The sequence below is a fragment of the Pan paniscus genome, chromosome 6 (genome assembly GCF_029289425.2).
Source record: "Pan paniscus chromosome 6, NHGRI_mPanPan1-v2.0_pri, whole genome shotgun sequence".
NCBI classification, from domain to species: domain Eukaryota; kingdom Metazoa; phylum Chordata; class Mammalia; order Primates; family Hominidae; genus Pan; species Pan paniscus.
In genome coordinates, this window is record NC_073255.2 from 106,713,909 (window position 1) to 106,738,545 (window position 24,637).

At 34.2% G+C, this 24,637-nt stretch overlaps 1 protein-coding gene across 1 annotated transcript in view; it reads left to right on the forward strand.

Annotated features, from left to right (window-relative positions):
• ZNF804B (zinc finger protein 804B) overlaps window positions 1-24,637 on the forward strand; it is a 590,375-nt gene that overhangs the window by 83,313 nt on the left and 482,425 nt on the right. The gene's annotated exons all lie outside the window — the stretch shown is intronic.

Genomic DNA, 24,637 nt, shown 5'->3' on the forward strand with positions numbered 1-24,637 from the left:
CAGGCCTTCTTAGAGATCTCATTCTGTTGTTGGAGGAGAGATCATTCAGAATGAGCACAGAACTTTCTATTATTGCAAAAAGCAAAAAGTGTTTTTAAATATATCAAACCTATTCCTGAATGGACAAAGAACCCCACTGAAGAAGGCTATCACTGGCCAATGGATAAAAATGTAAGCTTAAGTAAGTTTGAATTCAAATGCAAATAATTTGAATCTGTAAAAAGCCATGAGTTCAAAATATGATTTAAAGAAAAAGTTACAATAAAATTTGAAATGGTGTAGTTATGATGCCAAGAAAGGGTAACTTCGATAGTAGATACTTGCTTTTTATTTATTTTATCAACTATGTAGAATGTGTGTGTACAGGTATTCTATATATGCATATACATATATCCTTTTTCAGTGTTTAAGATTGTTTCATGTATATATAGTTATTAATTATAAGCAAAATGAAAGCAAATACCTAAAAGAAAAAGAAAATATAAATATTTGAGCTCATATAAGCTCTGCATATGCAGATTGTGTGCATGTATATGTGTTTGTGCATCTTTGTGTAGCTAGTCTATAGGAAAGAGTAAAGAGGATTAAATTTGAGTGAGCCAAACATTCTCTGTAAAGGTAAAAACAATTTATAAATGACAGGATGTTGTAGCAGATATTTTCTTACTAAACAATCCTGGTATATGATAACCACTTAGAAAGATACTATATCAAAGGGACAGCCAAGGTATATACAAGGGATCAAGGTGATCCTTTGCTCATCTCTGGCGGTCATACACATTAATTAGTTAACATCACGTTTTGAGATAATAGGTTAGCCAGGTTCCAAAAAGAAGAATTGTTGGGGCAGACTTGAACCTTCATTTTCTAGTAGATAAATTGCCTTGATTCTCATTCTGTTGAAGTTATAGATAAATTCAACAGAAGTTTTGAATCACAATAAGTGACCAGGTAACAACACAAGAATAATGAGGTAGTATTGATCATTTCAAAAGTAGAGATCACATGTTTTCTGGAAAAGACGTGAAAGGCTTGGACTTAGAAGTCCCATGGGGCAGCAAATCAAATCACTCTGGACTACACAAAGAATCACTTGGTAGTCAAGCAAGAACAACAATGACATTTATATTCAGATAGAGTTCTATTTTTAAATTAAGTAAAATTATTATCATTCTAGGAAGTTGCCAAACGAAGTATCTACTTCAAATACACACCCTTTAGAGAGCATAAGACTAGAAATAATAAATTACAAATACATAAAAATATATAAATGCACAAATGAGTAAATGAATGTTGATCAACATTCTACTGAATACTTGAGGGTCTCTGTGCAGATTTCCGGAGCATGCTATCTCTCTCTCTCTCTATGCAACTCGCTCTTTCCCAGTATTCTGTCCTGCAAACACTTGCCACCTGGATTCCAAGTCTCCTCACCTTTGGAAGTCCATCAGCCTTATTCAGAGGAGTGAACAGGGGGCCGATGTAGGAATCACTTCATTTATTTCCTGTCTGACAAGGAACTCTGATCTTTATTGGCTGATGTCCAGTGTTTTGAAAAACCTTGATTAATAGTTTTTGGTTTTTCTTTTGTTTGTTTCAGGGAGGGCAAAACTATTTTCTGTTAGTTCTTCTTTGCCACAAGCAAGAAAGGACATATATGTTTACTATTATTGTAACAAAATAGGAAGTCCTCATAAAGTTTTTCTGCTGCATATCAAAATAAGATGGTTGCCCCCAAAAAAGCACTTGTCCAATTGATTGAGTTGAGAGCTAAACAATCCCCTTTCTTCATGATACACAATATATTTTTTTTTTGTAAAGAGTAACTGACAAATTATGGTTATTCATGCTTGGCTATATGGCAAACATTTACTTTAAATTGAAGAAGTGATCCTGTAACTTCAAGACAAAATAAGTGATCAATATTTGTTGCCAGTGATAAAATTGAAGCTGTCAAATGAAATCAAAATTTTGGAAAACTTGTGTGACATCCACTGTGAGTTGAGAGCTTCCCAATACTTAGATTTTTCTGATAAGGATGTGGTGATATTAACAAATAAATTTTTTATTGTTTAATAAAATATGTTAGTATTGGAAGAACTGCATAACTCAGTGAAATCATATTTTTCAGTGATCAATGGTAGAAAATTATGCAAATGTGAAAGACCATTTAAAGAGTGGAATATACAATTTAATATAACAGTATAATGTAACAGGGCATAATAATATTTATTAAATGGATTTCAGATTGCACATTGTAATGAAGCTTTAATAAGTCACCAATTGTCAAGTTTTAGTGTAGTATCAAGGGAGAATGTTCACAGTTATCTGGAAATTATATTAAAATATTCCTCTTTTTCCAACTGCATATCTATGTGAGACTGAATTTTCTTCAAGTACTTCAAAATAACATATTGCAGCAGATTGTACTCACAAGTGTATATGAGAATTTAGCTGACTTTCGATGGCCATCTATTAAAGAGATGTGCAAAAATGTAAAATACCACCACTAATCTCCCCAAGTTTTTTAAGAAAATATATTTACTTTCTACTAAAATGTGTTATTTATTTAAAAATATAATACATGTACTATTGTTTTAAATTAAATTAATAAGTATTTTAATTTTTCAACTTTTTCTTTTATGAGAAATATTGATAAATATAACTGACTTAAAAAAATCTTTGGGATTTTCAGTTAATTTCAGGGTATTAAGGGATTCACAGACAAAAACATTTTAAAATTGCTTCTTTAATCACTGTAATATCATATACAGATAAAGCCAGTATTATTCAAGTATGTATCACATGCCTGGTCCTATCAAAGCTCTGTTAAAATACGCTCAATTCTTTTGTTTGTAAGGAAAGTACAATAAGATATATACTATTATAGCTTCCTTATAGATATGGAAAAATGAGACATAATTTTCCCAAATCATAAGCTAATGTGAAAAAAGTCAAAATTTAAACACAGGCAGACTGTCTCTCAAGTTTGTATTCTTAAACACCATTTTATATTATTCTGCTAAGTGTTTTGTTACATGTTACAGTGGTTTCAATATTTTAGAGTAGAACACATGGGATATCCTTGTTGAAGTGTTTGGAAAATCATTTGAAGTATTTATTTGGAAGGGGCTTGAAAGTAGTTTTCTATAATTAAAAAGTGTTTGCTTATTTTTAAAGCTCAAAATAGATTTGTTACCTATACTATTAAGTAGATTTTAACATACTAAATATCTTTTATTACACATTTTTTAGTTTCTCCTAATTTAGAGAGTACATTATAGTGGTAAGAGCAGGGGCTCAGACTTTCTTGATTTGACATTGTAGGGCCATGGTCAAACCCTGTAAACTCTTTGTGCCTTTGTTTCTTAATCTTGAAAACTGAGAGAAATAGAATCTATCTTGTAAAGAACTTTTGTGAGTTCCTTGAACTGATAAATATAAAAGTCTCAGAAACCTGCCCTTAGCATAGTAAGGCTTCCAATAAATACTAACTATACTTGTTATAACAACTAGATAGTATTAGGCGGTCACGAATGTAACCTCCATAAATAAAGTCTTTTAAGTAGAATGATAACTTGCACCCTTTGATGTATAATTTCAGTTACTAATACATGTAACCAGACCTCATACAATTACAGTTAACTGTATTTTCCATCTTCAATGCCTGATAACTACATAGTTGGCATAATCACAACTCTCAATTTGTTAGCTTTATAAAAATAGTTGAGCCAAAAGGTTAACGTATGCTTAGCTTATCCTCACTCCTTTTCCAGTAGGATTGAGGCCAGTTTATTTTTACCTGCTATTTAGAGTTATAGAAAAACCTGGGTTCCTAGCATCTTATCTCTGATCAATTCTTGTGATGGAGTCCCTTATATTTGGCACCTTGAGAAGCTGCTAAGTTGTCCACATCTTAATATTAGGTACCAGGCTAAGTGCTTTATATACCTTTTTATATTTAGTCAGATAGCAAACCCATAAATTGGTTATGTTATCTGATTAAATATAACCTACCTTAGGTATAACATAAGGTATACCTCCTAGTTTCCTTAGGAGGAATACTGCTGTCCAGAAAGTAGAGTAATATGCTCAATATTGCACAGCTATTAGGTGGCAAATCTGAGATTTAAGGCCAGGCGGATCATCTCATCCTTTGAAAGCTAACTACTTTGACTTTCTTAGCTTCAAGAAATTGAAATAATTAGATTGAAGTTGAAATAATTAGATCCATCTATAAGCTTATTTGCAATATTAGATCCTGTGATTCTGCAACAGTTGAGACAGGAGTATGGAGAATAACACAGTCTTTGGAATCATATAAAGTGAAGATTGAATCCTTAACCAGCCATGTTAGCAGTTTAACCGAGAGCAGGTTCTTCACCGAGAGCAGGTTCTTGTGCACATCATTTCTTCATCTAAAAACAAAAATAGGCATAATAATTTATACCTCACAGGATAGTCAGGAGGACTAAATCAAATAATCTATACATAGCACGTGGCATATAATAAGCATTCAACATATAATATCTCACCTCCTGTTAACTGGAACTATTTTTAGTTTGGCTCCTTGGGTGCTAGCCCTTTTCCATTAGAAGAGAGTTTGCAAAGAAGCTGTTTGTTCTCCAGGTTTCTGAAAGCTCTGGTTCTTGTGATAGCCCCTTCATGGTAGGTGCCAAAGAATTTTAGATAATACTATAGAAAAGTACAATACAAATTGATATCCACTGAGAAGGCACATTTTAGGAGAAAAATGTTACCACTGACCAGAACAAAGTTCTGGCACAGAGGCAGAGTTCTGCAGCCTTCCACAGACACAGGCATGTTTCTTTGTCCCTGTCCATGGCAAAGCTATGCTCTGACCTCATCATCCTTCAATGAGTTGTTCATCTAAAGCATTTCCTTTCTAATGATCATCATCATGAAGGTAATTTGCTTGATTGGCAGCTTATTATTTCCTATTACCGGGTCCTCTGCTAATGAGTATTTCCCATCTGGATAAGTATGTTTTAAATGGAACTTCTTTTGGAAGAGTAACAATATCTAGCCTTGTTTATGCAACAATTGTCTGTAAAATAAGAATGCCATGAATTTTATTTACTTCAGAATAGCAATAGATAACATTAAAAGTATTATTTTGAGTAATCTTAAAATTGGGGATATTAGTAGTTGTGTTGAAACCTATCAAACTCAGTAAACAAGATTCTCAAAATATGTAACTCAACTTCATTTGTAGGACATTAACCATTAAACCATTTTCTATCAGATTAACTTTTCCGGGATAGTTTTGAACTGAGATGATATTGAATTGAATACATTAACTAATAAGCCACTAGATTGGACATACAGAAAACCAATAATTAGTATTGTAGTATTTGTGTTTTGGGAGGTAGGATAAAGTGTTATGAGGTGTGATGAACAAGCTTTCTTAATGAGTGAGAAAACAGCTCAAAGTACACATTGATCTATAAACAAAATTGACTGACTATAAAATAAAATGACTTGAGATTATAATGCTTTCATAAGTCCCAAATTTGGAAGGGTTATACATCCAAATACTTAAAATATACTCATTGACTGCTAGGGAATATAATATTTAATAGCAGATTATTATACTATCCTAGTTAAAATAATCACATGGGTAAAACTAGAGATATTCTATTACACTCAACTCTTATCTATCTTCTTTAACTTCACACTTAGATAGGAAATGATTGTTAACATTCCTTGTGTAGCACAGAATTTGGCCTGTCCAAAGAAAGATCTGGCCTTTGCCCTAGGCTTTTGGGAGGTTATTTACATCATACATAATAGGAATGTCATTGTTTAAGATGAATTTGGATCTGGATTTACACTGGATCTTAGGGTGATGCCAGCCACACCCCATAGTCTTAGAGTGGGAGCTATTCATTCCAGAAAGACCAACAATGTGACTTAGGGTGAGGACTTTTGGTCACGTCCTATCAGTTGGTCTGGAGACTGAGTCCAAACAATGGGCAATCAATCTATTAAGTAAGCCCACATAATAAAGCCACAATAAAAACTATGGACATAGAAACTTGGGTGAGCTTTCTTAGTGGTAATCTGTGCATATTGTTACTCATCAATGCTGGGAAGGTAATATGTCTTGACTCCACTGGGAGAAGACAATGGAAATTTTTATTTGGAACCTTCCTAGACTCTTTGTAGCTCTTCCTTTGGCTGATTTCAGTTTGTGTCCTTTCTCTGTAATAAACAGTAACCATAAGTACAAAAGCTTTCAGAGAGTTGTGTAAATCCTTCTAGAAAATTATTCAACCTGAGGGTGATTTGGGGACCCCTCCCTCCTGAGCTTTTGGTTGGTGTCAGAAGTAAGGACAGTTGAGGGCTGTGCTCTCAAACCTCACAGTTTGGTTAACTCCAGGGATTCATAATAAACATTATAAGCGTCACTAAAACCTGTATTGACTTCTGAATTTTCTCAGCCTAAATTATATTCAGTAGAATTTTGCTGTTATTTTGGACATATTGTATTTCTCAGAAAGAGGTAATCAAACACTTATGTAATACAGAATTTATCAATTGCCTACTAGGCATGTCTAGCTAACATGTAAGATTATTTTATTAGTCCAGATATTTCATTGATTGAGATATGTCATAATCTCAGCTATGCTCTGCTTTCTGATTGGACTAAACAATATATACTTTTTCATTAAATGATTCAATACAAATATTTAAGTAAAATATTCATATTCTGGTCTAAATCCATCTCAGTTTTTATATGGGGCAGATCAAATAAAAGTTTGTATTTTTTTCTGTCTGATTTTCCCTAAGGTTGTCTTAATGACCTGTGAATAGCAAGACTAATTATTTTGTTATGTCCTCATCAATTGTACAAATAAATTGAACCAGCCAAATAAGCTGGTTCCATTTGATTAGCTCCCACTCATTCTGCTTCAGCCATTGTCATTTGTTGGGAAGTGAGATTACAGAAACCAGCTCTCCCATGAAGTGGAACACTGCCAACTCTGTTGGGAGAACATAAATCATATCACAGTTATATCTCAAATCCATTATTAATAAAACTTTGCACTGTGGGCTTCAGCCTGCAGCAGACATTTATGAACAGATCAGAAAATGAAGAGTGTAAATGGAAACACTGTGCCTTTAATTACAGCTGCACAAATGGCAGCACTAGAGCTACAGAATTGTTAAAAATCAATTAAGGAAGGTTGCCACCTGATCTGCCTGCACATAATCTGTTTAATTAGGTAGTGTGTTTCTGAAATAAAATGTTTCTGGAAACTAAGACTTTTCAACAGCATGCAATTTTCCTTAGAAGAAATAGTTCAGATATTTACTGGGCTCTGCTGCTTCAAACGAACTAAGAATTTAAGAAATAATTGCACTCCTTTGCACAAATGGTATAACCTGACCCAAGCTTGTTAAAGAAACTCACCTGGTACCCTCTTAAAATGTAATATAACTTTTTTAAGATTGATTCTCAAATCATTTGGGCATTTTATACTTTTTATTTTAGTTGTTCACTAATAGAAATAATATTCATGATTCTGCAATACAGAAAATACATCTCTAATTGAAATATGTTCATAATAATTTCTATAATCCTTAAATTATAGGAAAAAAATTAGAATTTTTTTTCTGCTTCTTAATAAATAATTTGACACATGCAATGAAGTTTGCTGTGATTCTTCAGTAGAAGGACTGTTAGAAACAAAAGCTGAGGAATGCTTTGTAGTAGAAAGTATCTTTTGGAAAATACTCTAGTAAGGGAACATTTGAAATTGTATTATTGGTGTTTGTGGTACCCCTATTTACAACAGTTCCATCATTCACTTAGTTATTGTTGAATTCTAGCACTATTTACTTATTAGCTCATTTATTCCTCATGTAATTATGAGGAATTTATTAATATTCTCATTTTATACATGAAGAAATTGAAACTCAAATGATTGTGGTAACTTAAGTAAGTAGATCTATCGGCATCAAAATAAAAAATTCATTAATTTCCTGAGAATTTTTTTTATGATGTCACTATAAATAATTTTTAAATGAGTATAATAAATAATTAAATTAATAACAAAGGCTGGGCGCGGTAGCTCACGCCTGTAATCCCAGCACTTGGGGAGGCCGAGATGGGCAGATCACAAGGTCAGGAGATCGAGCCCATCCTGGCTAACACGGTCAAACCCCGTCTCTACTAAAAATACAAAAAATTAGCTGGGCGTGGTGGCAGGTGCCTGTAGTCCCAGCTGTTTGGGAGGTTGAGGCAGGAGAATCACTTGAACCCAGGAGGTGGAGGTTGCAGTGAGCCAAGATTGCACTACTGTACTCCAGCCTGGCTGACAGAGTGAGACTCTGTCTCAAAAGAAAAAAAATAATAAATAATAAAATAACAAATGAAGACAATGTCAAACTTATTGTATCTTACTTCTAAATCACAATGGCAATTGTAATATTTTAAGCTAATTTAAAAACATTTTATGCAAAAAGATCCCTATTGATGCCATTCATCGATCTAGAAAAAATAAACTCTTTTAACAATACCCGGTAAACTTCTAATTGTTTATAAAGATTAAAAAATTGTTTATAAAGATTAAAAAATCTTGTTTTTTAATATGAAAATGTTAAAACACATGGAAAATATATAGATCCTAACATGACTCCCATAAACCTATTATGTAGAATTAACAAATATTAATATTTTGCAAATTCGTTTCTATAACCTTTTTGCTAAATTATTTTAACGTAAATTGCAGATATGATACCTCAAACCTAAATACTTTTTATCAACTTAACATTTCTCCCATTATAATGCCAAAGAGTATCATTACTATACCCAAAAAAGGTAACTAAATTTCCTTAATATTGTCTAATATCTTTTGCATTTTTCAGTTTCACTAATTAACCATGAATGTCTTTTAAAGTTAATTTGTTTAAACCAAGATCCAATTAATGAGGCATTATTTTTAGTTGGTATGTTTCTCTGGTCTCTTTAACTTCTGCATCACCCCCAACCTTCTTTTTTGTGACATTGACTAGTTGAAGAGAAAGTTCCACCTATTTGTCTAATTGCTTCTTTGGCCTCATAGTATCAAACCAATCTGTTTCTCTACTCCCTGTATTATTGATAAACAAGAAGTTAGATTTAGCAGCTTGATTAAATTCATATTATAGTATTTTGGAAATGATTCTTCATAAGTGATTCTGTAAAGCTACTGCATTTCATCTGATGCATACAATGTCCAATTGTCCCATTATTACTTTTACTAAGAGTGATCTGGGAATTCAGGTGGCTGCAGCATGATTCCTTCATGGTAGATTTGTGCTTTTCCCTTCCCCGTCTGAATCTTGCTGTGAAAAATGCAATTGGAGGCTGTATATTTTTAATTTTTAGTTTCATGCCAATCTCTGTAATACCAGTACCATATTCTTATATTTCCCCTGGTTTAACACATAATTTTGAGATTTATAATAGGATATATGGGGAGTTAAATAATCCTTAATTGTTGCAGACCATTTTGTCTCTTGAATAAACATCTTTAAAATGTGAAACTGCTCTTAATATTTGCGGATCTGCGAGCTGGAAGTTCTCTCATTAAAGCAAAACCATCATAGAAATCCTTTTCTGTAGGTTTATTTTTAAAAGAACTTAGTTTCCTCCTTCTTTCCAGTTCCATGAAGATCAGAATTTGCTTCTGGAAAACTTACAAAGGGAGATATTGATGCTTTAATAAGGCAAGGGGTGGTTCAATGGAAAAGCATGTAGCAATAGCTCTTGCCTTAGCCAGATCAGTTCTGTTTTCATCTATTATGTGTTGAACTTCTGATTCTGTGTAACATTTGGTTTAAAAGGTAGAAAGGTATAAACAGAATAATAAAAGCACACACATATGCGCGTGTGTGTGTGCACAAACACACACACACACACACACAATAACAACACACACTATACAAAATATGCCACCTCTTGTCCACCTGGATCTTAGTACATGGTGCAGGAGCCTGAGAATCACATAGATGGTATTGCCACTGGAGAAGAATCTGGAAATCCTGACCCTAGCTCCTCTTCAGATGAGGGACAATGGGTAACCATGTATGCTTTGCTAGTGTAACCCACAGGCATGGTGCATAAAATGTTTCTGTTATTTTTCAAACGAAACTGGCTATTTCAAGCTGCTGACTTTTGCTCAGGGTTTTTTTTCTCTTGCTACTGTTCTTCCTTATTTTTCTGCCAAGAAAAATTTTCTTTTTTCTTTATGAGACAGGATCTCACTTCCTTTGAGAAAATCTTAATTATCCTTCAAAAGCAGAATACAAGTCACCTCATCTCTAAAATCTTCCCTGAGCCTCTCTTCTGTCTTATCACAAGAACTTTCCAGTTTGCAACTGATTGCTGGTACAATTGTTTTCCTCCCTAAAGTGAGAGGCCCTCAAAGTTGGGTGGCATGTCCTTTTCATCCCTGTTAGTCAGTTCTTAGGTTATAATAAGCAATAAATATTTGTTTAATGGATAAAAAATATTGTAAGCCTTCTGTAAAACTGGAAAAGAGAAAAAAAGGAAAGAAAAGGGGAGAAAGAGAGAAATCATCAACATAGAAGTCTGAGATCTTATTTAAATCTCTGACTTTGGAATATCACCAGCTTTCAGTGCAGAAAGGCACTGGTGGTCAAAGATATGCTGACACTGGCAGAACATTTTGCATTAAGTTGAAAATTTAATTTATTTACTTATGACATTAACTTAATAATGCCATAACTCTTGATGTCCAATAAATCTCTTATTGTTTTAAATTTTCAAATAAGCATTATTTGCAATATGATTTACTGGAGCAGAGTCGAATACATTTTCCATCTGTAAAACCACCCGCAGAGTCACTGGTAGGTACTAGATATGCTTATTGAACTGAGTAGAAAAAAACTATCTGCCAAAGAAGAATATTCATGAAAAAACAATTCCAATGAGAAACCAGATAATCTGTAGCTTTCTGGAAGTTTATAGAGCCACTACAAAAAGGAGGAATGAAAAGTGGGGGATAAGAAACACCTCAGGACAAATGTTATATGTTATCTCCTCAGTGCCACCAGGGATGTGCTAGTCAGAGTGTGTAAGTAGACATTTATCCACACATCGACTTTAGACGCCTCAAGGCCTGGCACAGTCAGATATGACCTGGAGAAAAATAACCTGGAATTGGAGCTCAACTGCTCACACACAATGCTTATTTCCTAAGGCCCAGGAAGGAACAGGAAGAATGGAGGCCCATTTCCTTTTTGGTATAACATTCTTTTCAGAGGGAAGATGAAAAACAAAAAAAGGGTATATGTCTATATGTGAGACTACCATATATATGTGTGTATATATATGTCTATATGTGAGACTATCATATATATGTATATATGTGTGTATATATGTCTACATGTGAGACTACCATATGTGTGTGTATATATGTTGTTGTATATGTATAAATGTATATATACATAAATATATATACACATATTTTATATGTAATTATATACACATACACATATATAAATGTGTATACACACACACACACACACTAACAATTACTTAAGGATATGCAGTAATTATTGTTCCAGAAACTAAGAAGAAAATAGAAAATGGCAGCAAAGAAATGGAAAACAATCCTTTGATTTTTGGCAAACTATTTTTAATTTGACATGGTATCTGGAATACTTGAAGATACTCTCAGTGTAAATTAGTTTACTAAATTTAGCAGAATTAACTATCTTTTAGAAAATATAAGAAAAAATATTAATATATATCAATGAAGTGAAAAAGCAAAGCACAGAAAACTCTTTAGCAAAATTCTCTTCACTCTGATAGTATTCAGTCTCATTCTGTGAGCATAACATTTTTCTCAACTATGTTAATATTCCATCAAAAAAAATTTGTTCAAGAAAAACTGTGTTTCCAATGACTTGTTAAGAAATCAAAATATTTCTTCCTTGAATAAGAGGATCCTTTTTTAAAAAATATATTTAGCTTTAGGAGCTTAATTTTTAAACCATTTCTTTAGCTACTAATTTTTAAGCTTAATTTTAAAACTGAATTATTAAAATATAAAATAAAAGGAAATTTTTAGTAAACTTGGAATAATGTCTACACAGGTTTAATCAGGAGAATCAGTGGAATAGATAATATTAAATATTTTCTTCAATTAAAGTTATCTAAATGTGGGGGTACAGGGATGGTTGGGGCTCATATTATCTTCACAATGTTTGCATTCCATGAGGTGAGATGGATTTTAATAAAATAAATTATGATAAAGTGTGATGAGTGCAGCAGTGGGGAAATATGCAAAATCTAAATGTACTTAGCATGGAGAAGAGAAAAAGAAATTCTAAGGACCTGGCTATGCTTCCTGAAGTAGTGACACCTAAACTATTGCAGTTGTTCTTGTTGTGGTTGTTTTTCAGTAGTTGCTTTGGTTCTTAGTTGGTTTGTTTTCTAATATGGATACAAGTTCTTTAAGCTTTCATATATAGGAATAGTATAAAAGGGAGGAGGAACCATGTTGAAAAACCATGATTCACAGACATGAATCAGCATATAGCATTTGGGGAATTATTACTAATTTGGTATGGCTAGAGCAATGATTTCCAATCAGAAGTGATTTTGCCGCCACAGGGAAATTTGGCAATGGCTGGAAACATTTTTGGCTTTCACAAAGGGAGTGGGGAACAGTACTACAGCATCCAGTAGGGAGAGACCAGGGATGCTGCTATAACATCCTACGGTACAAACAGGACATCCTCCACAGCAAATAATTATCTAGGCCAAAATGTCAATAACATCAAGGTTGAGAAATGCTGGGTTAGAGCATGAAAGCTTAGGTGATAAAAAGAGATGAAGCTCAACAGGCAGAGTGTCCACATTATGGGGGCAGAAGGAGGAGCTGGGATGGCTTTGAATAACTGCTTCAGGAACAAATGAGTAGCATGAGTATTATCAGTGATGAAGAAATTAAAGGAAAGATGCAGGCCCAAACACAACTGCATAGGTGTGAATGGCACAGCTAAGGAGTGCACTCACAGAGGTTACAGTGCACTTAGTTTTTCCTGGAGTTGTGCAGTGAGCAAACTGCACCATCAGTCTCAGGGAAGAAACCTTTTTGCAGATGTAAAACCTGAAGAAACTGTGAAATCTGAAATGATTGTAAAGTATATTTAGATTGAGATGTTTCATATGAAAATGCATTTCCTTTTTTTTTTTAGAAAAAAAAACAAGTGTCTAATTTTAGAAATTACGGACTTGATTAGGAGAAAGGATGAAGAAGGGCATATAGATTGGTAAAAAATGGGAAAAAGTATCGGGGACAAGAAAGATCAAGAATTATGTCATAAAAATGGTGACACAAATAGAGGAACTAGTATGGGAGGTGCTGAGCCATGAGGCAGGAAAGTTTAACATTGCTTGACAAAGAGATTTGGATACTAGTTGTTGGAAGTTTAGATTTCATGCAGTAGGTTAGAAAAAGTCCTTGTAAGTTCCTGAACAGGAGAGAGATGGATGAAAATGGCCTTTGAGTAATATTGTTTTTCCAGCTGTGTGTTGGATAGATCATAGCATGAAGAAAATGAGGCATGACAGGGTGATCAGCTAGGAGAATAGTAAAGTTCTGCCCTCAATTTACAAACAAAATAGATGCTCACTGCTCCCCATAAAATATTCCTTTATATACATGAAACGTGCTATTACGTTTCCTTTCAATTTTCTTGGGTATGTACACTTAGTCCTTTAGCCTTTTCTCATCAGGCACATTTCCCAACACTGCAGTAATTTATTTTGCTCTTGCCTTTGTACTCTCCAATTTTATTTTTCCATATCTCACTTCATTTACCATGATTCAAATTGAACAGAGTATTCTAATAAAGTTCAGATCAAAACTGAGTAGAAGGAAAGGGTCTTATCTATTTAAAATAAAATATTTATTTTTTATTTTTTAAGGAATTAAAGATTAAGAAAAATGAAAAGAGTGGGCTTAACCCAACATTTTATATTTTTAATTATAAATATTGAGTAACAAGATATGAATAACTGATTAGTAAATGTATATGCTACTGTATTAAAAGTTATTTTTTTATTTTTATTTTTTTGAGACAGAGTCTCACTCTGTTGCCTAGACTGGAGTGCAGTGGCATGATTTTGGCTCACTGCAACCTCCACCTCCTGAGTTCAAGTAATTCTTGTGCCTCAGACTCCCAAGTAACTGGGATCACAGGTGCCCGCCACCACATCTAGCTAATTAAAAGTTACTTCTTAAAATTTAAATTTAAATTTTATTAATTTATTATTTAAATTTAAATTTTCTTAAAATTTAAGCTTGTCTTTAGTGTTTATAGATGGACATTTCCATTCAAGCCTCATTTAAATATATGAAAATTAAAAAAAAATAATTGCAAGGTTATTTTTTTAAAAATTTGCCTTATTTTAAAATAAGGCAAAATTATTTTAAACTTATGGAGTTAAGTTCTCCTTGTATTCAGGCCTAGAGAAAAAAATTTGACCTCCTTCTGCCTTTCATTATAAATATAATAAAAATGTACCAGCAAAATACCTGAGTATAAATACATGAAAAGACTTTTTTCCACAAGCCCAGGATGGATTAAATGATTCAAACAATAGGAAGAAATTCTATATCAGATAATAGACTAGATTTATCTTCCTATTTGAAATAAGTTTTTCAAGTTAAAATATGGGAAACAATAATTCTCAAGACATTTTACATTAGGCAAAGAGGGCAAAGATCCCTGTGAGGAAAAAACAAACAAGGTGAGCCTTCTGCCATGTGAGTGCTTCAGTTTACTTCCTGGATAAAGTTTCCAGGCACAACATGGGGAGAGGGAACCCAGGTAAAGCCTGGCTCTTTTTTGGAGTTAAGGAGATAAAACTGGTCATCCAGGGAATACAAGGTGGCTAAAGTTTGCAGAATAGAGTATCAGAGGTGAGAGAGACACAGACAGAAACCTGAAAATCTGTATACAGTCTCCCGTGATTATTCAGTAGAGTTCTGATCAGTGCGTGTATATGTGAAAATCATCTGAGACTCGTGGAAAAAACACCCAAAAGGATTAGTGGAAACATCTGGGAATAGTCCTATTTCCATCAATCAGAGTGAAAAATCTTGTAATTTACAGGGGACAGTTCTCAGAAATCTTTGCCCCAGTGGGGTAAAATTTACCCTAGACAAAATGCCTAAGAAACTTAATAGCAAGATCCAAAAAGACCAAACTGTTTCTAAGAAATTTAAACATACTATAGAGCAAAGATCAATAATATTTATAGAAAAATATTTATTACCCAATAACTTAAACATTTACAATGAATGGCATTCAAACAAGAAGTACCAAGCATACAAAAAAGCAAAACAAACAGACAAAAACAACAAAAATCATTCAAAACTAATCCATAAATGACACAGATTATAGAATTAGTAAAACTGTATTAAAACATTTATTATAACTGTATTCCATATGTTTAGAAAGCCAGAGGAAAGGTTGAACATGCTAAACATAGTCATGAAAGATTTTTTAAAAGATTCAAATCAGGCTTCCAAAGATAAAAAGTTTCAGTGTCTGAGATGAAAAATACACTGGTTGAGATTAATAGAAGATTAAACATTGCAGAAGACAATATTAGAGAACTTGGAAACAGCAGTAGAAAATATCTAATGTGAAACATAAAGCAAAAAGCCTGGAAAAGAAAAATGAGTAGATTGTTGGTGAGTTGTGAAACAACTTCAGGTAGCCTAATATATGTATAAATGAAGTGCCTGAAGAAGGGGTAGGGCATAAAAATATCTCAAGAAATAATAGCTGAATATTTTCTCAATTTTATAAAAGCTATACATCTGCAGATATAATAACCTCAACAACAAACATAAGAAACATAAAAAAAGCACACCAAAGCACATTACAATCAAATTGCATAAAAGAAGTGATAAAATCTTAAAAGCAGCCAAAGGAAAAAAGACACATTTTGGAAGAGAGGAACAAAGACACCACTGACAGCAGATTTCTTTGGAAACAATGCAAGCTAAAAGACAGTGGAGCAACATCTTTAAAATATTGAAACAAAGAAACCATAATCTAGAATTCTTCACCTACCAAAAATACCATTTAAAAACAGAGATGAAATAAAGATTTTTTTTTCCAGACAAAGACTAAATGAGTGTAACACTAGCAGACCTACATTATAAGAAATGTTGAAGGAATTCTTAGGTAGAAACAAAACATTACCACATGGAAATATGGTTCTACAGGAAGAAATGAACAGCATGGATCAGTAACTATATGAGTAAATATAAAGAGTTTTTTTTCTTATTATTTAATACCCTTTATAGTCAACTGTTTAAAGCAACAGCAGTAATAATGCATCATGGAATTTATAACATATGCAGAATTGAAATGTGTGAAAACAGTGATGCAAAATTTGGTAAGGGAGAAATGGATACATACTTGGTTCTTATATGTGAAGTGTTATAGCATTGAGTACCATGTGATATGAAATACTTCAGAGATGCAAATGTCTACTCTGAAAAAGGAACATCTCTTGTTTTCCATTGATAGTTTCTTCAAGTCTAATTGGCATATAGTGGTGGTGAAAAGAGGGCAGGGAGTTTTGTCATGGTAGATACCATGGAAGAAATGAAGCCCAAGATGAAAAGATAAGTTTTCAAAACTTTGCCTCAAAGAGGGAATGCAAAAGTCAAAAACACATTTCAGCATCTGGTTGTACTTGCAGACAGGGCAAAGTTGAAGCCTGACACCCCAAGAGCATCCATCATGATGTATTATCAGAGGACCAGTCTAGTGGTATTTGATCCCTAGCTTCCAACTAGTATGTATTTCCTAGTTGCAATGTTAGATATATTTCTTACTATGAGTCATGGTCAGAATAGTTGGAAAGCCAGTGGTCTGAGATGAGTTAAAATCCTTGACCTTAGCTATAAAAATCAATGGATGTAAGCAAATTGTAGTAATAGCACTTTCAATTTAGGCAACTAAGCTATGGAAAAATAAGTATGTGATCAACTTTTAGCTATGTTTAAAAAATTTTTATTTTTATTTTCAATTTATTTTCTGGGTAGGCAGCAAATTCTCAAAGCAGAGAATACAATAAAAATGTTACCTCCCACCTCTCTCTCTTAGACTTAGCTTCCCTTCCAAGAAGCAACCAATAGACAGTTTCTTATGTATTCGTTTGAGGATATTTTACTGATGTGTTTTAAGACAGCTTCAGGGATTTTTTTTTACCTAGACTGATTAAGGCCCTAGAAGGCTAAATACCTTTGTGTTGCTCAGACAGCCTGATTTATGAGTACCCAACAATCACATTGTAGTTCTGCTGCCCAACCCTTGTTACCTGGCCACTCCCAATAAGACTCAGATTAAAAATGACTGACCCCATGAGGAAAAGTACCCACTGGCTGACTCTCCAAGACACACAACTGACTTATGCCCTCTTCATGATGGAATCCAAGAAAACATCTGATAACAATGGCTAACATTTAATGAGTGTTTACTCTGTTCCATTATGATTTAAGCAGTGTACAAGACATCAATCTTCATATAAACATCAAATAATTACTTTGAGGACGGTGTTAACATTTTATTTTTGCAGATGAGAAACCTGAAGCACTGAAGTAACTGCAAATTCACACAGCTAGTAAATGATGGAGTTTCGAGTCAATCCAGGCAGCCTGACTCCAGGGTTATGCACTTTATCCCAATACCAAACTGCCTCTTCTCTAAACTGATAAAAACTGCTCTCTTTTCTTGCTGAAATAGAAAAGATATAGCTTTTTGAGACCCATGGCTAATCATCAAACAATGGTTTTCCTCTCCTCCAACCCATTTCTGTACCAGAGGAGTGACCCTACCCTGCTTGGAGTGAAAAGAAGCTTATACCCCTGCACTCTTCTCTAGCTCAAACTAAGGAGGAATGAAAGGTAACATTAGATAGGTATTTGCACATGTGTGTTTTTATCCATATTCTGTGAATTGGTGTCTCTGTTAAAATATCCAATCATCTGGAGAAAAGATAACCTGCTTTAGCTTCTTCTGGCATTAAAAAGTCAGTCTTTCATCAGTCAGACAAACGTATTCTGGGACAAGCTTAAGTAGTGGCCCTCAGGCACTGTTAGATTTTCTAACAGCTGAAGGGTGAATAAGGAGGAACACAATTGGAAGCAGAGTTAACAGAGTTGGCAGAAGAAATATGTAAAGGATTTATTTAGTTTTGTGTTGAGGGTTTTGTGATGTCAAGGCTCCATAAAATCTTAACTAAAATTGGCACTGCTCTCCAAGAGTTCTTGGTAAAGTTAGAATGTATTCTGGGAAATGTAGAGATGCCAGTTTCAAAGAAGTGGTCATTGAAAGATAGCTGGATTATGCTAACATTGATTTTTCACATTCTATTCCAAGATTTTTTTGTGCTCAGTAGTCAATATCTCTCTAAAATGCTTAACTTTAAATATGTGACATTATATCACATTAAAATGCTATATATAACTCCCAAATATAGAAAGTTAGTCCCCAAATATTGTATAAATGTGTCTATATATTTTCACTGAACTATCAATGTACCAAGTTTCTCCAAATTTTAAATTTAAATTTTGGCTAAAAATTTCACCAATGTATAATAACCTTCATAAAGCTGAGTATGCACAGAACCATAGATATTAAGATGGTATGACCTTCTTGAAAATAGATTATGCTTATTAAATTCTAACATTCAGAGCTTTAAGCATGCATAAGGACTTAATACATGTGTGTTTATTGGTGCTAATGATAAGATTAAAACGTTTCAAGGGCTGTTAAAATTAGATTTAGCACATTGTTTAAAAACCACAAATTCCATAAAGAAAATATTTCAAGTACATAGTTAATAATATTTTTAACGCATTTTTCAACTATTTTTAATTCTTTAACTAAATGTGAAAATTAACATTTTAATATCTTGGTAGTGGCTTCCGTATTTCTTGGGTCTATCAACATAATAATAATAGCTAACATTTGTTTATTTTTACTATAAGCCAGGAAAATGTGTTAGACACTTGACAAGTTATCTTATTTAAACCTTAAATAACTCGATGATGAATTCACCATTTTACCTTCATTTTATATGTGCAAAACAGAAGCTTAAGTCATCGTTTGGCTAATTTCACACACACAGAAAATAAGGGGGAGCAAATTCAAACCACGAAGTTTTATTCCAGAGGCTGTGCTCTTAAGTACTGCATTTTTCTTTCTGTACTGCATCTTTCTTTTTCTTTCTTTCTTTCTTTCTTTCCTTCCTTCCTCCCTCCCTCCCTCCCTTCCTTCCTTCCTTCCTTCCTTTCTTTCTTTCTTTGCTTTCCTTTCCTTTCCTTTCCTTTCCTTTCCTTTCCTTTCCTTTCCTTTCCTTTCCTTTCCTTTCCTTTCCTTTCCTTTCCTTTCCTTTCTTTCCTTTCTTTCCTTCCTTCCTTCCCTCCTTCCTTCCTTTCCTTTATTCCTTCCCTTTCTTCGCTTTTTTTTTTTTATGCTTTCAGTTTTTGGGTACATGTGCACAACGTGCAGGTTAGTTACGTGTGTATACATGTGCCATGTTGGTGTGCTGCACCCATTAACTCATCATTTAACATTAGGTATATCTCCTAATACTATCCCTCCCCCCTCCCCCGACCCCACAACAGGCCCCAGTGTGTGATGTTCCCCTTCCTGTGTCCATGTGTTCTCATTGTTCAATTCCCACCTATGAGTGAGAACATGTGGTGTTTGGCTTTTTGTCTTTGCAGTAGTTTGTTGAGAATGATGGTTTCCAGCTTCATCCATGTCCCTACAAAGGACATGAACTCATCATTTTTTATGGCTGCATGGTATTCCATGGTGTATATGTGCCACATTTTCTTAATCCAGTCTATCATGGTTGGACATTTGGGTTGGTTCCAAGTCTTTGCTATTGTGAATAGTGCCACAATAAACATACCTGTGCATGTGTCTTATAGCAGCATGATTTATAGTCCTTTGGGTATATACCCAGTAATGGGATTGCTGGGTCAAATGGTATTTCTAGTTCTAGATCCCTGAGAAATCACCACACTGACTTTCACAATGGTTGAACTAGTTTACAGTCCCACCAACAGTGTAAAAGTGTTCCTATTTCTCCACATCCTCTCCAGCACCTGTTATTTCCTGGCTTTTTAATGATCACCATTCTAACTGGTGTGAGATGGTATCTCATTGTGGTTTTGATTTGCATTTCTCTGATGGCCAGTGATGATGAGCATTTTTTCACGTGTCTGTTGGCTGCATAAATGTCTTCTTTTGAGAAGTGTCTGTTCACATCCTTTGCCCACTTGTTGATGGGGTTGTTTGTTTTTTTCTTGTACATTTGTTTGAGTTCATTGTAGATTCTGGATATTAGCCCTTTGTCAGATGAGTAGATTGCAAAAATGTTCTCCCATTCTGTAGGTTGCCTGTTCACTCTGATGGTAGTTTCTTTTGCTGTGCAGAAGTTCTTTAGTTTAATTAGATCGCATTTGTCAATTTTGGCTTTTGTTGCCATTGCTTTTGGTGTTTTAGACATGAAGTCCTTGCCCATGCCTATGTCCTGAATGGTATTGCCTAGGTTTTCTTCTAGGGTTTGTATGGCTTTAGGTCTAACATTTAAGTCTTTAATCCATCTTGAATTAATTTTTGTATAAGGTGCAAGGAATGGATCCAGTTTCAGCTTTCTACATATGGCTAGCCAGTTTTCCCAGCACCATTTATTAAATAGGGAATCCTTTCCCCATTTCTTGTTTTTCTCAGGTTTGTCGAAGATCAGATAGTTGTAGATATGCGGCATTATTTCTGAGGGCTCTATTCTGTTCCATTGGTCTATATCTCTGTTTTAGTACCAGTGCCATGCTGTTTTGGTTACTGTAGCCTTGTAGTATAGCTTGAAGTCAGGTAGCATGATGCCTCCAGCTTTGTTCTTTAGGCTTAGAATTGACTTGGCGATGCGGGCTCTTTTTTCATTCCATATGAACTTTAAAGTAGTTTTTTCCAATTCTGTGAAGAAAGTCATTGGTAGCTTGATGGGGGATGGCATTGAATCTGTAAATTACCTTGGGCAGTATGGCCATTTTCACGATATTGATTCTTCCTACCCATGAGCATGGAATGTTCTTCCATTTGTTTGTATCCTCTTTTATTTCATTGAGCAGTGGTTTGTAGTTCTCCTTGAAGAGGTCCTTCACATCCCTTGTAAGTTGTATTCGTAGATATTTTATTCTCTTTGAAGCAACTGTGAATGGGAGTTCACTCATGATTTGGCTCTCTGTTTGTCTGTTTTTCATATATAAGAATGCTTGTGATTTTTGCACATTGATTTTGTATCCTGAGACTTTGCTGAAGTTGCCTATCAGCTTAAGGAGATTTTGGGCTGAGACAATGGGGTTTTCTAGATATACAATCATGTCGTCTGCAAACAGGGACAATTTGACTTCCTCTTTTCCTAATTGAATACCCTTTATTTCCTTCATCCTGCCTGATTGCCCTGGCTAGAACTTCCAACACTATGTTGAATAGGTGTGGTGAGAGAGGGCATCCCTGTCTTGTGCCAGTTTTCAAAGGGAATGCTTCCAGTTTTTGCCCATTCTGTATGATATTAGCTGTGGGTTTGTCATAGATAGCTCTTATTATTTTGAAATACGTCCCATCAATACCTGGTTTATTGAGAGTTTTTAGTATGAAGGGTTGTTGAATTTTGTCAAAGGCCTTTTCTGCATCTATTGAGATAATCGTACGGTTTTTGTCATTGGTTCTGTTTATATGCTGGATTACGTTTATTGATTTGTGTATGTTGAACCAGCCTTGCATCCCAGGGATGAAGCCCACTTGATCATGGTGGATAAGCTTTTTGATGTGCTGCTGGATTCGGTTTGCCAGTATTTTATTGAGGATTTTTGCATCCATGTTCATCAGGGATTTTGAAACCAACGAGAACAAAGACACAACATACCAGAATCTCTGGGACACATTCAAAGCAGTGCGTGGAGGGAAATTTATAGCACTAAATGCCCACAAGAGAAAGCAGGAAAGATCTAAAATTGACACCCTAACATCACAATTAAAAGAACTAGAGAAGCAAGAGCAAACACATTCAAAAGCTAGCAGAAGGCAAGAAATAACTAAAATCAGAGCAGAACTGACAGAAATAGAGACACAAAAAACCCTCCAAAAAATCAATGAATCCAGGAGCTGGTTTTTTGAAAAGCTCAACAAAATTGATAGACCACTAGGAAGACTAATAAAGAAGAAAAGAGAGAAGAATCAAATAGATGCAGTAAAAAATGATAAAGGGGATATCACCACCGATCCCACAGAAATACAAACTACCATCAGAGAATACTATCAACAACTCTACACAAAAAAACTAGAAAATCTGGAAGAAATGGATAAATTCCTGGACACGTACACCCTCCCAAGACTAAACCAGGAGGAAGTTGAATCTGTGAATAGACCAATAACAGGCTCTGAAATTGAGGCAATAATTAATAGCTTACCAACCAAAAAAAGTCCAGGACCAGATGGATTCACAGCCTCATTCTACCAGAGGTACAAGGAGGAGCTGGTACCATAACTTCTCAAAGTATTCCAATCAATAGAAAAAGAGGGAATCCTCCTTCATTTTATGAGGCCAGCATAATCCTGATACCAAAGTCTTTCTTCCCTTTCTTTCTCCTTTCCTTTCCCTTCCTTTCCTTTATTTTTATTTATTTATTTTTTGTCACTCTGTTGCCCAGACTGGAGGGCAGTGGCACACAATCTCGGCTCACTGCAACCTCCACCTCCCAGGATCAAGCAATTTCATGCGTCAGCCTCCGGAATAGTTGGGATTACAGGCTTGTGCCATCATGCCCAGCTAATTTTTGTAGTTTTAGTAGAGACAGGGTTTCGCCATGTTGGCCATGCTGGTCTCCAACTCCTGACCTCAGGTGATCCGCCCACCTCAGCCTCCCAAAGTGCTGGGATTACAGGTGAGAGCCACGGCACCTGGCCTGCATTTCTTTACCTATAATTATCTATCTCTCTTGACCTCTAATGTCACTAATTCATAAATAGCAAAAAAGTCTAAATACTTCTCCTCAAATTAGGCTAACTTCTGACTTTTTCTTGCTGGATATTACTTTCCTAGTTTCCTTTCTTCAAGGTACTTTCACCAACATAAAGCCTCTTGTAGCAATGAGTTAAATTTGATAGATTTTATCACTTATTGGAAGGATAGAAAGTAACTTTAGCAACAAAAATATGAAAATAAGCACGAATATTACTTGAAGTCAAAGGGTAGTTAGAGATGGGGTGATGATTCTTTGTTTAAAATTAAAGACATTACTTTTTATACAGTTGGTGATTATCAGAGAGGGACAGAGAGAATGGGACATGCAATAGAATTTGATGAATATTTTATAGTTGGTGAAAATAGAAAAGCAGTTACTAAACACTGCCAGATGATGTGCTGCTGTAGGATCCCTGAAGTGGTAGAGCACAATGAACATACTGTGGTACTTTGGGGCCAAGTACAGACATGATTAAAAAAACTCATTAACAGAAAGGCCATAATAAATTATATTTATACTAATATTGAGATAATAATAATATCATTTGAAAGACTTTTGGAGACATTTTAGCGTGGAGAAACATAGTTATTTTCCAGAATAATGATTTTGAAAATAACTGTTAGCATTATGTATTTGAGAAAACACGGCGGCAACAACTGTGAACTTGATGCCAATATTTTCGGACTTTTTGTTTTTCTGGTTCTATAGCTATAAGGTAGACATATTTTCAACAGTAATTTTAGGAAATAAAACAGCTTGAGATGGAAGATTATTAATGAGGAGGCTTGTAAACATTCCCTGAATGTTTAGGAATGGATATATAAATGAACACCATTATGAATGCATTAAATATTAATATTGACATTTAAGTATATATTTTGCTTATCATTGGACCTCTGTCTAATGAGCAGATAGGTTTTATTGGGTTTATTTTCAGGCAATGCTCTTCACCAATCAGATGAATAAGAATGAGGAATTTTTGCTTAACTTTAGGAGCTATGGGTGTGCGGGCATGTATGTGTTTGTGTGTGTGTGCTGTTTCTGTATGGGTAATATTTAGGTGTAGTGTTTTGCCTATATTTATCTAAAAACTTATGACTTAATGACAACTCATCAGATAAAACTAATGAGTTTAGCAGAAAAATTGGATTAGGCCATTTTTTCATCTGTTTTACAAAAACTGATATAAGCCAGTTTAATAAAAGGGCAAAAGCTTTTCTCTAAATGGTAATTTTATAAGACATTTAAAAATAATAATTAATTCCATCTACTTTTATGTGGGTCATGATTTATGTGAGTTATGTGAATCATGATTTAGCAAAATTTTATTTGGGGAATAAGAATATACTATTCTCTTTAATTCTCTCTTTCATTAGTTTGAATAACAACTTAGCACCATAATTTACAGACATAATGTTTTCTAGTTTCGATCTGACAACTTAAATCTAACAATTAATAAGATAATTTATAAATAATCAGGCCCATTAGGACAGAAATGCTTTCCGTAGCAATTATGTGCAGCTAAA